The following is a 12,326-nucleotide window of genomic DNA, read 5'->3' as shown; positions in this document are numbered from 1 at the left end:
TTCCTTAATATTTATGGTTTCTACATCAGCAGACTGCAGCTCTCCTGAAGGCAAAGCCCATATCTTTTAATTTGCATTTTCTCAGAGGGCCCAGAGTTAGGACCAACTAGAATAATGTGTTGTCAGGGAAAAAAGAGATATTGCCTAAAAACTCTCTTCATGAGTATAAAAAGGGTCATTTTTATACATTTAGTTGACTGACTTGAGATTTATACAGTGACATTTCATGAACTGATAAATTTAGCACAAAATATGTGATTTTAATTATGCTTATCTCAATTTATTGTTTGTTATAAAAATACTGATAGTTACCTGTTATACAAAAGATAAACAGTTTTTGTGGGCATCACATTCCTTTCTGACTTAATCCTGCTTCAGTAAGTGCCTTCCAAACCTATTTTGAGCATTATGCATAATTTATTCAAGAAGGTGATATTTAAAACTCTGTTCACAGGTGGCTAGACCTTTGAGATGTCAATCACCATCAGGGCATAGTCAGAGAAAGGAAAGGTTGATAGGATACTAAAATCAAGGTTGAAATATAATGTAAATAAGTGCAACTCATGCTCATTTTACATTAAACATATTAAACATACAGATTTAGATTGAGATTCTAGAATCTCAGTATAAATCAGAGTAGAGGTCTTTCAAGTTTTAACAGATCTTAAACCAAACACCTTGGATTTTTAAATTTCATGATTAGTTATAATAAGTGTCTTTGAATCAGATTTTGAACATAGATTATCTAATATGGTAAAGAGCTAATTTTTTTCAAATGTCAGTCATTCACTTGGAATCCACATACAAATCATGAAGCTAAGAACTTTGCCACATCACGTCCCTGCCCAATTAGTCCCACACTCCTCTCCCAGTTCTTTTCCAGCACGATGAATACCTGTACTATGTGTAGCTCTTTCTCAAGAATGGCATCTTTTAGATTCTCTGAGAAATTCTATTTCAGTGTTTAACTATTGTAATTGTCATATAATGCTTCTGTACATAGTGTAAGCTAAGATCACCTTCCATTACGTACATAAACACATGCATATATTCCCAAAACAAAATCTAAAGGGATGTGTATTTATTCAGTGACCATCTAGCAGCATTGGGGATTTTAGGACTTGTTAAGTCCAGGAGCTGGGTTTGAAGGGTCACATAAAATATCCAGTTGATCTTAGATTTCTTATTGTCATAGGAAGTCCACCTCCGCCGAGAAGTGAAATAGCTAGTCCCACTCTACAGGAACCAGTAGTTGCTTCCTAATATCCCCCCCTCCTCCCCCACCCTTTCCTTTGTAACATAATCTTGAAGACTGTGGCTGGCTAAAGGCTGTATTTCTCAAACTCTTTTAGCCTCATGTGTTTATGTGATTAATTTCCAGGCAATGAGATATAAGTGGAAGCTTGTAGGACTTCAAAGACCTTTGATAGGGTAGGTACTAGCCTGGAATATAGACATAAAGGCTGGAACTCTAGTAACTGTCTTGGTCCTGGAGGTATTCTTGAATATAGAAGCCATGCATAGAAGTTGGCAGAACATAAAGATTGGAGCCTAGGTTTGTGGTGACACAGTGATCCTGCTAAACTAGCCCTAGAATTTTTATCTCTGGACTTAATTTAGATGAAAATGAAATAAACTTCCCTCTTGTTTAAGCTATTGTTACTTTTTCTTTCTGTTATGGGCAGCTGAAATTATTTTAAACTGATATATCATATAAGGGCTACACTTCACTGGTTGGAAAAGTGGACTAACCCAAAATTTTCTCCTCTAAAAATTTGTCTTTATGCCTAAAATCCTCAACATTAAAATTAAATTCTTTGGTAGGTCAAAGCATTATTCCTTACAAACTTTTATTAAGATACATATCCATAATGGATGAAAGAAGTAAGCTTGCTTTATGATAGTCTAGGAATAGAGCTGAGAGTGAGGAGATGCAGAGTAGGAATAATGACAGTCCCATGGGCAGCTGAAGCTGTGTCTGGAGCAAAAATAGGAAAGGTCTGGCCACTGCAGATATGTCTACTATCTTCACATTATTGTCAGTGAGCTAACATGACCTCATGGGAAATATTTTTCTTAAAGTAAGCTTTGCTTTAGGAATTATATGAAACTCAATCACCTTCAAAATTATTTTATTAGGAAACTTTAAAAATAGCTCAATGTCTTAATATTCACTTAAATAACTATATTTAAACTTAATATTTCTTGATGTTTAAAACTCAAAATGTAATATTTCTGTTCTACTCATGACATTGATATCTTATATCACCTGGAGCATCATAGCTTCCTTATATCTAAATTTCACTAATTGCAAATCACATTCTAAGGTTTCTTTCAATGTCCACTTTTTGTTTCATTTTTTAAAAAGTTATTTAACTCAAAATGTAGAAATGAGACAGTGTTATTACAAGCAACACTGCATAATGGTGGGTGGAGAGAAAGAGGCCAGGTTCTCAAGCCTTACTCCCTGGAGACTTACTGCCTGGGTTTGTCTTTTTTGGGGGGTTTTGGGGAGAATTAGGTTCATTTACTTACTTATTTTTTAATGGGGCACACTGGTACCCAGGACCTCATGCATGCTAAGCACATGCTCTACCACTGATCTATACCCTCTCCTCTGATGCCTGGGTTTGAAACCTGGCTCTGCCACTTACTTGTTATCTGATTTGGGACAAGTTGTTTAACTTCACTGTGCCTCAGATTTCTCATCTATAAAAAGGGAATAATAATAGTACCTACCTCATAGGTTTTGTAATGAGAACTAACTGAGCTAATTTTTATAAAACATATAGAGCTCTGCCTATATGTTTGTTAAATATATGAAATGTAATTTCAGTTAGTACACAGAATGTAGGATTGAAATATGGGCTTTGGATTGTAATATGGATTCTGCTACCTCCCGGTGGTGTGATCTTGATCTGCTTAGACCCTGAGACTCGACTTCCTCACTTGTAATTGGGGAAGATAAAACCAATTGCATAGGGCTTTTATGATGAGTAAGTAAGGTTGCTGGATAAAATACAGGCTATCCAGTTAAATTTGATTTTTAGATAAACAATGGATAATTTTTAGTATAAGTATGTCCCATGTGATGCTTGGAACTTACTTATACTAAAAATTTTCATTGTAATTAAAATTTAACTGGGTATCTTATCTTTTTCTCCCCCTAAATCTGAAACATCTATGAAGAAATGAGTGGCTAGTCTCTGTATTTTTCATAAGAGGAAATAAAATAAAAAAAATAACGTGCCAGTCTTTATTTTTTACTTAATCATCTGAAAACATTTCTTAATGAACCATGGCTTAGAAAAAAATCTTGGCAATAATAGTTGAGCACTTTTAGAGAAGCTTTTGATAGCACGGAGGATGATAGTAGGTGGGAAACAGCACATCTCTGACTCTGGGTAGAAAGGTGTTCGGAGCACTACTGCCCTTCGACCCAGCCGGAGGGTTCCTGCCGAAGTCCTGCCCTGTAGAGGGCTTCATATTTTGAGCACACTGAAACGCAAACATATTTTATTCCTTCTGCATTCTGTAAGAAGGTTTTGGAAAGTCTGACAGCTGACTGAGCATGTGGGAGTTGTGGCTGGTGGCCTCAGACTTCCTAGAGGAACTGGGGCTGGGGTGCTTGGAGAGGGTTATGGGCTTTGTCTGGGAAACCAGAGGAAGGGTGGCTGCCTCGGTTCCAGTTGACCTTCTCACCATGGCGGAGCAGGGTCCCAGAGTAACGGCACACCCGTCCTCCCCTCCACTGTGTGCTGTGGTTTTGGGAGGTGCTTACAGCTGCCTGGAATTCTGAGTTAGAAAAGTGAGGCTAGGGGAGGGGAACATGTTCTTTCCAGTTCCTGGGGACCTGAGCTGGTGCTGACAGGTCCAGTCACCTTCTAGACATCTGGGTCCAGTTTCTGCCCTGCCCTAGCTCAGCAACTCCTCTGATTTGCAGGAGGCCAACCTGGTCTGGAACAGGGAGGGCTCCTTCAGCTTCTGGGCAATGAGGGTGATCCTTTGGGAGTGTAAGGTCTGGGCTTTTGGTGTAGTTTAGTTTATGACTTCCAACTATTTAGAAATGTGGCATTTGGGTCTCCACTTTCCTGGGCCCTACCAATGTTAAAGATGGGTCTAGATGAGTCAAACTCTAACTATGAAAATATTTTAGGAGTACCTTAAATTATCTTGCTTATTTTTATTATGTTCTTATGTACAGAACAATAACTAATTCCAAAAATCCATGTCTGAAGAAGGCTTTTAGTAAGTACAGAATTCTAAATTTCAGGAAAGCATTGTGGCATAGTTTAATAGCAGCATTTATTTCTTTTATAGTGGAACATAAATATTAGTGTGTCTTACAATTGACAGTATCTTGAGTTTAACAATATACGGTGGACCACAAGTCTCAAGTTGTCCATGTCCTGCACAATCCATAGATGGAGATCATAGGGGCCTTATAGCTGCAAAGTCCCCATAACTGACATCAGATCATTGCTGAGTCATCATTTCAAGGAGAATAGCTCTTCCCCCGTGTTGTTCTTCATGAGAAGAACAAAGTGGGAGAATGACTTGCCAACATACCAACCACTCTTGTTTAGTGGGTGAGCCATTCAACTGTGACTAGGATTTGAACGCCTCCTGTGGAGGTCTCAACAGTATATCAAGAAAAAGTCCCATGCTGGTCAGTGCCCACCCTGAAAGAAGCTATCAGTTTTTAATTATAAAGTTACATCATAAAGGAGAGCATATATCACCAACTGTCAATTTATTATTTACAAAACAATTCACATACTTCTCAATTCATTTCTAACCTGTATGCAGTGAGCCCTGATACTTGAACAGGCAACAAGCAGTCTGACGGGTTTGCACCAATAGGGTTTTGAGGGCTGAGTTTGGTGTCTTTTGTCTTTCAACCTCTGAGAAGGAATGAGTCTCCCAAGTAACAGAGCAGTGCCCATGAGCAAAGGGTCAGCCTGGGAATAAGGAAGAGTGGTTCTTTACTTGGAAAGCAATTTCTCTGGCCTCTCTCTAATCTCAAATTGGCAGGTCAGAATACTTTATAGAGGTCTGCATAAATTGTAACAGTAAACAGCCTGATTCCGAAGCGAACCGTCTTTCATGAATCACTCCAGACACTGAATTCCAAAAGGATTAGAAATTTATTTGTAGGACTCTTCATGTGAAGAATGAGCAAGAGTCTATGTGATTATTTCAAGGGGCAGATTCAGTGTTTGGAGAACTTTGGTTATAAAATGACTATTACCAAGCCAAACTTGAGTCCTCTCTCCCTTGTACAGTAAAGCTAATCTACTGACACCAAGTTGTAGTGAAGGGAAGTGCAGCATTTATTGCAAAGCCAAGCAAAGAGTATTGGTGGCTAATGCTCAGAAGACTAGAACTCCCCCATGGCCTTCAGGGAAAGGTTTTTAAAGATAGGATGAGGGAGAGGGTGCCTGATCGGCCATGGACATTCTTCTGATTGGTTGGTGGTGAGGTCATCAGAAGTCAACAGCATCAACCTTCTGTTCCCAACCAGTCTGGGGTCAGCCTGCTGGTGATCAGCATGCAGTTAACTTCTTCCACCTGGTGGGGGTTTCAGTACCTTAAAAACAGCTCAAGGCTATGGCTCAGGGTATTATCTATAGCCCTTGAGGAGGAACTAAAGGTCCTTGACTTTGTTTAATGGCTAAACTATTATTTCTTTGTTTTGCTTAACTGCTTCCCTTTGTTTCTGTATTTTCTCATTCTTCTAATTAAGTATGCTCTTTGAAACTTGGAGAAGGCCTAGGAAACTAAAGCGTTTCTACAAACAAGACGCAGGGGACATGGCAGGGTCCTGCTGGTTACAGGACCACACCGTAGCCCTTTAGGGGCCATATTTAGGCTTGTAATACGATAACTGAGGAAAGCAAATATAACTGAGGGGTTGAACCTTTCTAGACCTTAAAAAGTACAAACTCCTGAATAGTCTACTTTCATTTTATTTCCATCTCTATGTTTAGTGATTTGAAAGTGATCGATTTGAGTAAAGTCCGATTTGAGGGTTTTTTTTTTCTTTCTCTGCCCACTGGGTTAATTGCCTCTTTAGTAGATTTAAACTGGGGTTGCCAGATAAACTATTGCATGGAACATAATTATACTAGAAATTATTTGTTGTTTATCGGAAATTTAACTAGGTGTCCTGTATTTTCATTTGTCAAAATTGGCAATTCTAATTTATATGTACCCTGAAAATATATTTTTACTTACCACACATGACTTTTAAGACAAATAGCCTTTCTGGATATGTTAACCATTACTAAATCAATAGTTAACAACATTATGTATTCATAATTATCACTAATTCATGCATTTATAAGGTTGATTCTTGGTGCTTTGGGGCCCAAATACTCTGTAATTGTAGCATGGCAAAAGCAGGGCATCTTTTTTACTGAAGAGTCAGGGCTATTCATTTAATTATAGAAAATGTCATCCTCAGTAGTTACTAAATATCTGGCAAAGTAGAGCTCAGATGGCTCTTTTCATTGTCCCAAGACTTCTATTTCCCAATTTTTTAATTATAATTTTGTATTGTAGTTACTAACTTTTCTCCTTTTTGAAAGTCAAATCAAAGAATGACAGAAACCTGAAATTTTGAATCCCATTTGATTGCTGTACTTTACTGAGCCCCAAATCAGACTACTGGTCTACCGTATGTGAAGATGGCCTTAGTAATTTGCTATACATTAACATCTCTGGAGGAGAGTTACCAGAGAGAGGCCGTGCTTGAATAAAACATTAGATTTTTAAAACGACATGAGCTGAGTGCTATTGCAAGACACTGGCTTGGCTCATTTCACTTTCGTTTCTACATGACGAGTAACTACAGAGCTGAATACGGATATTAAAACATGTTGAGAAGTGTGTGTGTGTGTGTGTGTGTGTGTGTGTGTGTGTGTGTGTGTACTGGAGGGCATTTTTGCAGAGTGATAAAAGAGAAATAAGAACCTGCAGGCATCCAGTCTGGGTTCATAAAAATAAGTATTGAAGACGCACAGATAAATAACTCGTGGGTAACACTAACAGGTGTCAAAGTGGAGACTTAAGTGATGCCTTGTAGAGGGCAGAACAAACAGACAGGTGGTTTATCTGATGCTTTATCAACCAGAGGGTTGCATTAACCTGGCATGTCTGCCCATATTCTGTACACCAGCAAAATGATGACCCTGTGTGAATTACCAAAGAAAATGAAATCGTGTTAATGCAGTTCAAGTGTTAAGTGCATTTTATTATACAGCCTTTCATTAAAATTAATATTTTATAGAGAGTATGTACCTTTCTGTTTTAGTCAGAATAGTTAACTCTACTTTCTGACCAAATCAGATGACACAAAAGTTGCCGTAGGAACTTAATGTATATTAGCTGATTAGCTGTTGTGGGATAGATTCCAGGCAAACAATGATGAAAAAATTTGTCTCCCCAAGAAATGCACCATTATAGGTAATACAGATTTATATGCTTATTATAAAAATATAATAAGACCCTAATGGACATACAAATGCGATGACAATCATAGTTTTAAAGGTGATTGATAATCCCAGGGAGTCAAGGAACTGTCACTGAGGAGGTAACGTTTAAATTCCACACTCAAGTTTCCTTCAGGTATGCAGAAATTTTACTGTCATTTCCCAGAAGGAGGGTTTGATGTCCTCATCACTCCTTTCCTCTCTCCTTTACTCATTTCCGGGACTTACAGTGGACACGTTAGTAGAGGGAGGAGTCTGCCATGAGTTGAGGAACACTGCTCTGGATACCCTGGGGCCCTGCCTTCAACTGTCATTTGTGGATCAGAGAAGACACTGCAGTGATGTGTGTTCTGTTACCTCAGGTCAAGGAAGAAGGCCCAGGAATTAAACAAGGGATCATGGAAAAATCATGGGGGCCTATAGGATTATTGGCACAGTGAATCTGTTTTCAATATTTTAAAGTGAAGTTACTGTAAATTTCTCTTTGTCCTACCAAACTGTACCTTGTGGACACAATGCCCAGCAGAGCAGAACTGTCCTCAACATCCAGAAGGATACAAATGACTCAAACTTTATTTCTCTTTAAGTCACCGTCCATGCCACCTGCTTGTTAACCAACAGTTGATGACTGTTTAAACAGCTGCGGATAATTCTGCTTGATCGCAGCCAGTGGTTAGTGGCACTGGCGTTTTCCCAGCCACGTTTCTGGCGGGGCTGCATGCTTATGCAGAGGCAGCGCATGTAGGGACGCCTCTTCAGTCAGTTACAAATCGGGATGACAGGCTCTACACCAAATCCAAGTCTCTCAACATTAATCCCACGAGCCGAAGATTTACCAGCTTTCCCTCCACGTCTGACTCTGTGGGTGCAAAGAAACTAACAAAGCTTAACTGATTTAGTTTTATTGATTATCCCTTTCATGCAAATGATATGATGAAAAAGATACTGGATTGGGTATATGTGCCTGCATTCTGGTGTTATCTCTGCTACTCACTGGCTGTGGGTTGTTGAACAAGTCGCCCTCTCTAGGCCTCACCTTCTCTGTAATAAATGGACAAAACAACCTACTCAGTTTCTTCCAGTTCTAAGTGTGCTAGGATGCTTGAAAGGCACTTTTACAGACACCTTTGTATATAATCACTTTTTTCATGCTCTTTCATTTCAAAAAAAGCATCATTTCCATTCCACTAAAATACTGATTATCTCAGAGTATGAACTTTAAAACAGTATTACATTAACGTGCTTTTTTTTTTTTTTTGAGAAACACACAATTCTTAAAAAAAAAAATTGGAGCATCAGAAAAGAAGCACCAAATCTATTTTTATACTCCTCTCCATCCAAGGCACGTGTGACAGAGCACCAGTCGGTTCTTTGGCTACCCCAGCAATGAACTGAGGCTGAAGACTTTACTATGTATGGATGATGGTTCTTAAACATGGGCCTCAGCTAGAGCCACAGTCTGCATGGTTCAGTCTCCAGTATTTCCCATGTGGAATTTTATCTTCACACTTACATGCACACACATTGAAAGCCTCCCTTGCTTGACATTTGCTCATGTTCTCAAAGTGGTTGTCTCACAGTTAATTAAGTTTACTACACAGATAAATAGAGCTGACAAACAAAAGAATTTAGACCTAATAATAGCACCAAAGGAAAACTGCCCAAATTACAGTCACGACTTATGATTTGTTTTCCTTTTAATGACATAATCAAAGTTCACGTATACACATGATTGTTTATCACAGCAGTGTTTACAATGCCAGAAATTGGAGGCCATCTAAAAGTTTATGTGAAAATATTTGGTGTGTAATTGGTATGTACACACTATAATCCGTTTATGGTACATATTATGGAACATTATATAACTATAAAAAAGATGAGAATTGGTGTGTACTCACATGGAAGGGAAATAATAAAGAAGAAAAACAGGTAGCTGCAGAACTATAATTTCATGCTATCGACAGATACTTAACAAAGAATTAGCAGTGGTTACCTCTTGAGACTTAGCATGGGTGTCCTGGGAGGGAGCACAGAGAGGACTTCTACTTTTTACATGATATACTTCTGTATTGCTTACATTTGTTACAATAAGTATACCTTTCATTTTGTATTAAAGCAAAAAGCCCTTGCGAAATGGTTGCTATTCCCTTTTAAATATCTGAAATCCAGAAGCATTTTGCTACTATTAACTCTTTAAACATGTAGCTATTGTTGATTCTTCTAATACTTGTGAAATTGCAAGCCTCTGTTCATGATCTGAGCAGAAAATTGATAAAAATTAATTTAATCTTTCCCAGAGCCACAGACTAGCCTATGTAAAAAAGTTGCAAGTGTATCCTCCCTTGCTCTCATCGTTCTCTTCTTTAACAAGATCGCTGGAGGCTGGATTCTTATGTGACTTTCTCTTGGTAAACACTAAATTATATTACTATATACTGGCTTTGAAAGTAAATTATTAAGTCCCTCACTTATTCTTTATCTTTTTTCAAATAATTGAGGGCATCACTAACATGAGTTAGTCATTCTTAACTATAGCTTTAATATTTATTTCCCTTTGTTTATCCTGTACCCCATGCCAACATCATCTTTCCTATTCTACGTTATCCTAAACCTATACTTTCCCCTCAGAAAACCTTTTAGCCGCAATTCAAGTTGAAGGAACTGTCTATTATTTTATGCAGCTAAACAATGTTGGAATCAGAATTATTTATACAAAAGTCTCTGCTAAAGCTATGAAATACTTAGGTGAGGATCAAACACCTGCTCTTACAACACACTTTTTCTACAAAGAGCAATCTTTTCCTGAAAGTCTTGTCTGTCAGTTCCACTGTTCACACTTCATTGAATAGTAGCTCTACCAATGAAATCTCAATGCAACCTGCATTCATTGTCTAAGAACTCCTCTGGATTATGGATACAACATGCAGAAAATATTTGAATGAGTCATTTCTATATTGTGATTCAATGCTGTTTTTCTTTGAATATTTGTACTAATCCAACTGCAGATGATCTTTCTCCCGATATTCCTATTTGTTGGGATCAATTTTCTTCTAATTTGGGGATGGGTTAGAGACATCTGAGAGTGGAGAGGTGTGCAGTGCCACAAAAGTCCAAAAGGGTCTGAGTAGGTGTTTGGGAGGAACCGATTTTGCAATGAGTATTAGCCACATCTGCAATTTTGTATTTCAAGAACTGGATTTCACTAGTGTTGTGGAGTCCTACTGGCCTGCAATCCAGGTTCTGCTTTTTATTGGCTGTGTAATAGTCAACAACTTACATAACTGAGTGAGTCTTTGTTTCCTTACTTACAAAATGAAAAAAATAATACCCATTTTAATAGTTTGTTGGGAGAATTAAACAGGAAGTCTTGTGAAAACACTGAGCATAATGCCTAACGTCTAGTAGCACTCAACATGTCCATTCCTTCCTTCTTTTCTTCCTTGCCAAAAGAAGAACTGAAACAAATAGAACTCTTACGCTTTGTATGAGGCATAAGGATGGAAATATTCAGTACAACTGGGTCTTCCATCCAATTAAAGAACCTCTCACAAGAATGAAAGCAGGTATTGGGTATTATTATTCAAGGAAATGTAGATCATGATGCTACTGCAACAGCTTCACCCAGTGAAAGGCAGTTGTCGTGAGAAAAAAATTAGTTTCATTTCTGCCTTAGTGAAACATTTGAGGAGATTTTAATCAGAAGGAAATTGAGTTTTTCTGTATATTTACAATGGACTAATGAAAGGAAGTGGGATTAATGTAGGAAAGATTTTGATTGGAAATAACCGCTGGAAAATTCTATGAATGAACAGCAGAGAGAAGTTGGGTCATACCTGACCCTTAGAAGTTTAAGAAAACAGAGAGATTCAAGTACTTCAGGAATTTGATGATAAAATTCTTGATTTATGAGTCTTTGATTGCACTTTATGACTGCTTAATAGCCACTGATGTCCATGATCACAATATTCAAAGGCTAGTTAATTTCTTAGTATGTTCATATCCAGCAGTTCTTCCATTATTGTTCCTCTTCGTTAAGAAACTGTGAGATGTAGGTGTAGGGTATTTCTTATTTGAATCAGGCATTTTAACATCAGGTCAATGAAGGGGAGAATCTTATCTTGTCTGCTCCCTCCACACCACGGATGCTGAAATGATAAATTCAAGCACTAGACGATGCTGTGCACATATGATGGAGTGTAACGTGGCACACGCTGATGCAGTGGGCTTTGTGCTTAATTTTTAGATACAAATCAAGCCCAGAGGCTTCCTTCCAACTCACCGGTTTTGATTATTCCAGATAACCTTCTCCTCTATCCAAAACTCAGAAGTGGGGATACTATAAGTCCTATTATTTAAAATCAAGATCTAATCATGAGGGAATAACTGTCCTCAAGAATATTTTAGTTATGGAATTCTATACTTAGCTGTGTGTTTGTACTTTGATATCAGTGTCTGGATTAGCTTCATTTGTTACAATGGATTAAATACTTTTTTTTTAATCCCCACATGATTTCAACAAAAAGAGTTTTCAAATTAACTCAGATCTGGAGTACAATTTATGATTCTAAATATATCTCAGATCAGAAAATCAAATTAGTTAAAAATTATTATATATACATATATAGATACATACATATTACACAAATAAATATATCCATTAATGACTCTGGTACATTAAAAAATAACATCCTAGTATCATAACTGAGTCCTTTGCACTTTATTATACAAGTACTACAGGAACTGATTCTCATTATAAAATATTCAAACAAGACAAAATATTTAGAAAAATGAGAAAACTCCCTTTCACTTACTTTTCTCCCCAGTTTTTCTTTC

This window comes from Camelus bactrianus, chromosome 8, assembly GCF_048773025.1.
Source record: "Camelus bactrianus isolate YW-2024 breed Bactrian camel chromosome 8, ASM4877302v1, whole genome shotgun sequence".
Taxonomy (NCBI): Eukaryota; Metazoa; Chordata; class Mammalia; order Artiodactyla; family Camelidae; genus Camelus; species Camelus bactrianus.
This window is presented reverse-complemented; position numbering follows the sequence as displayed.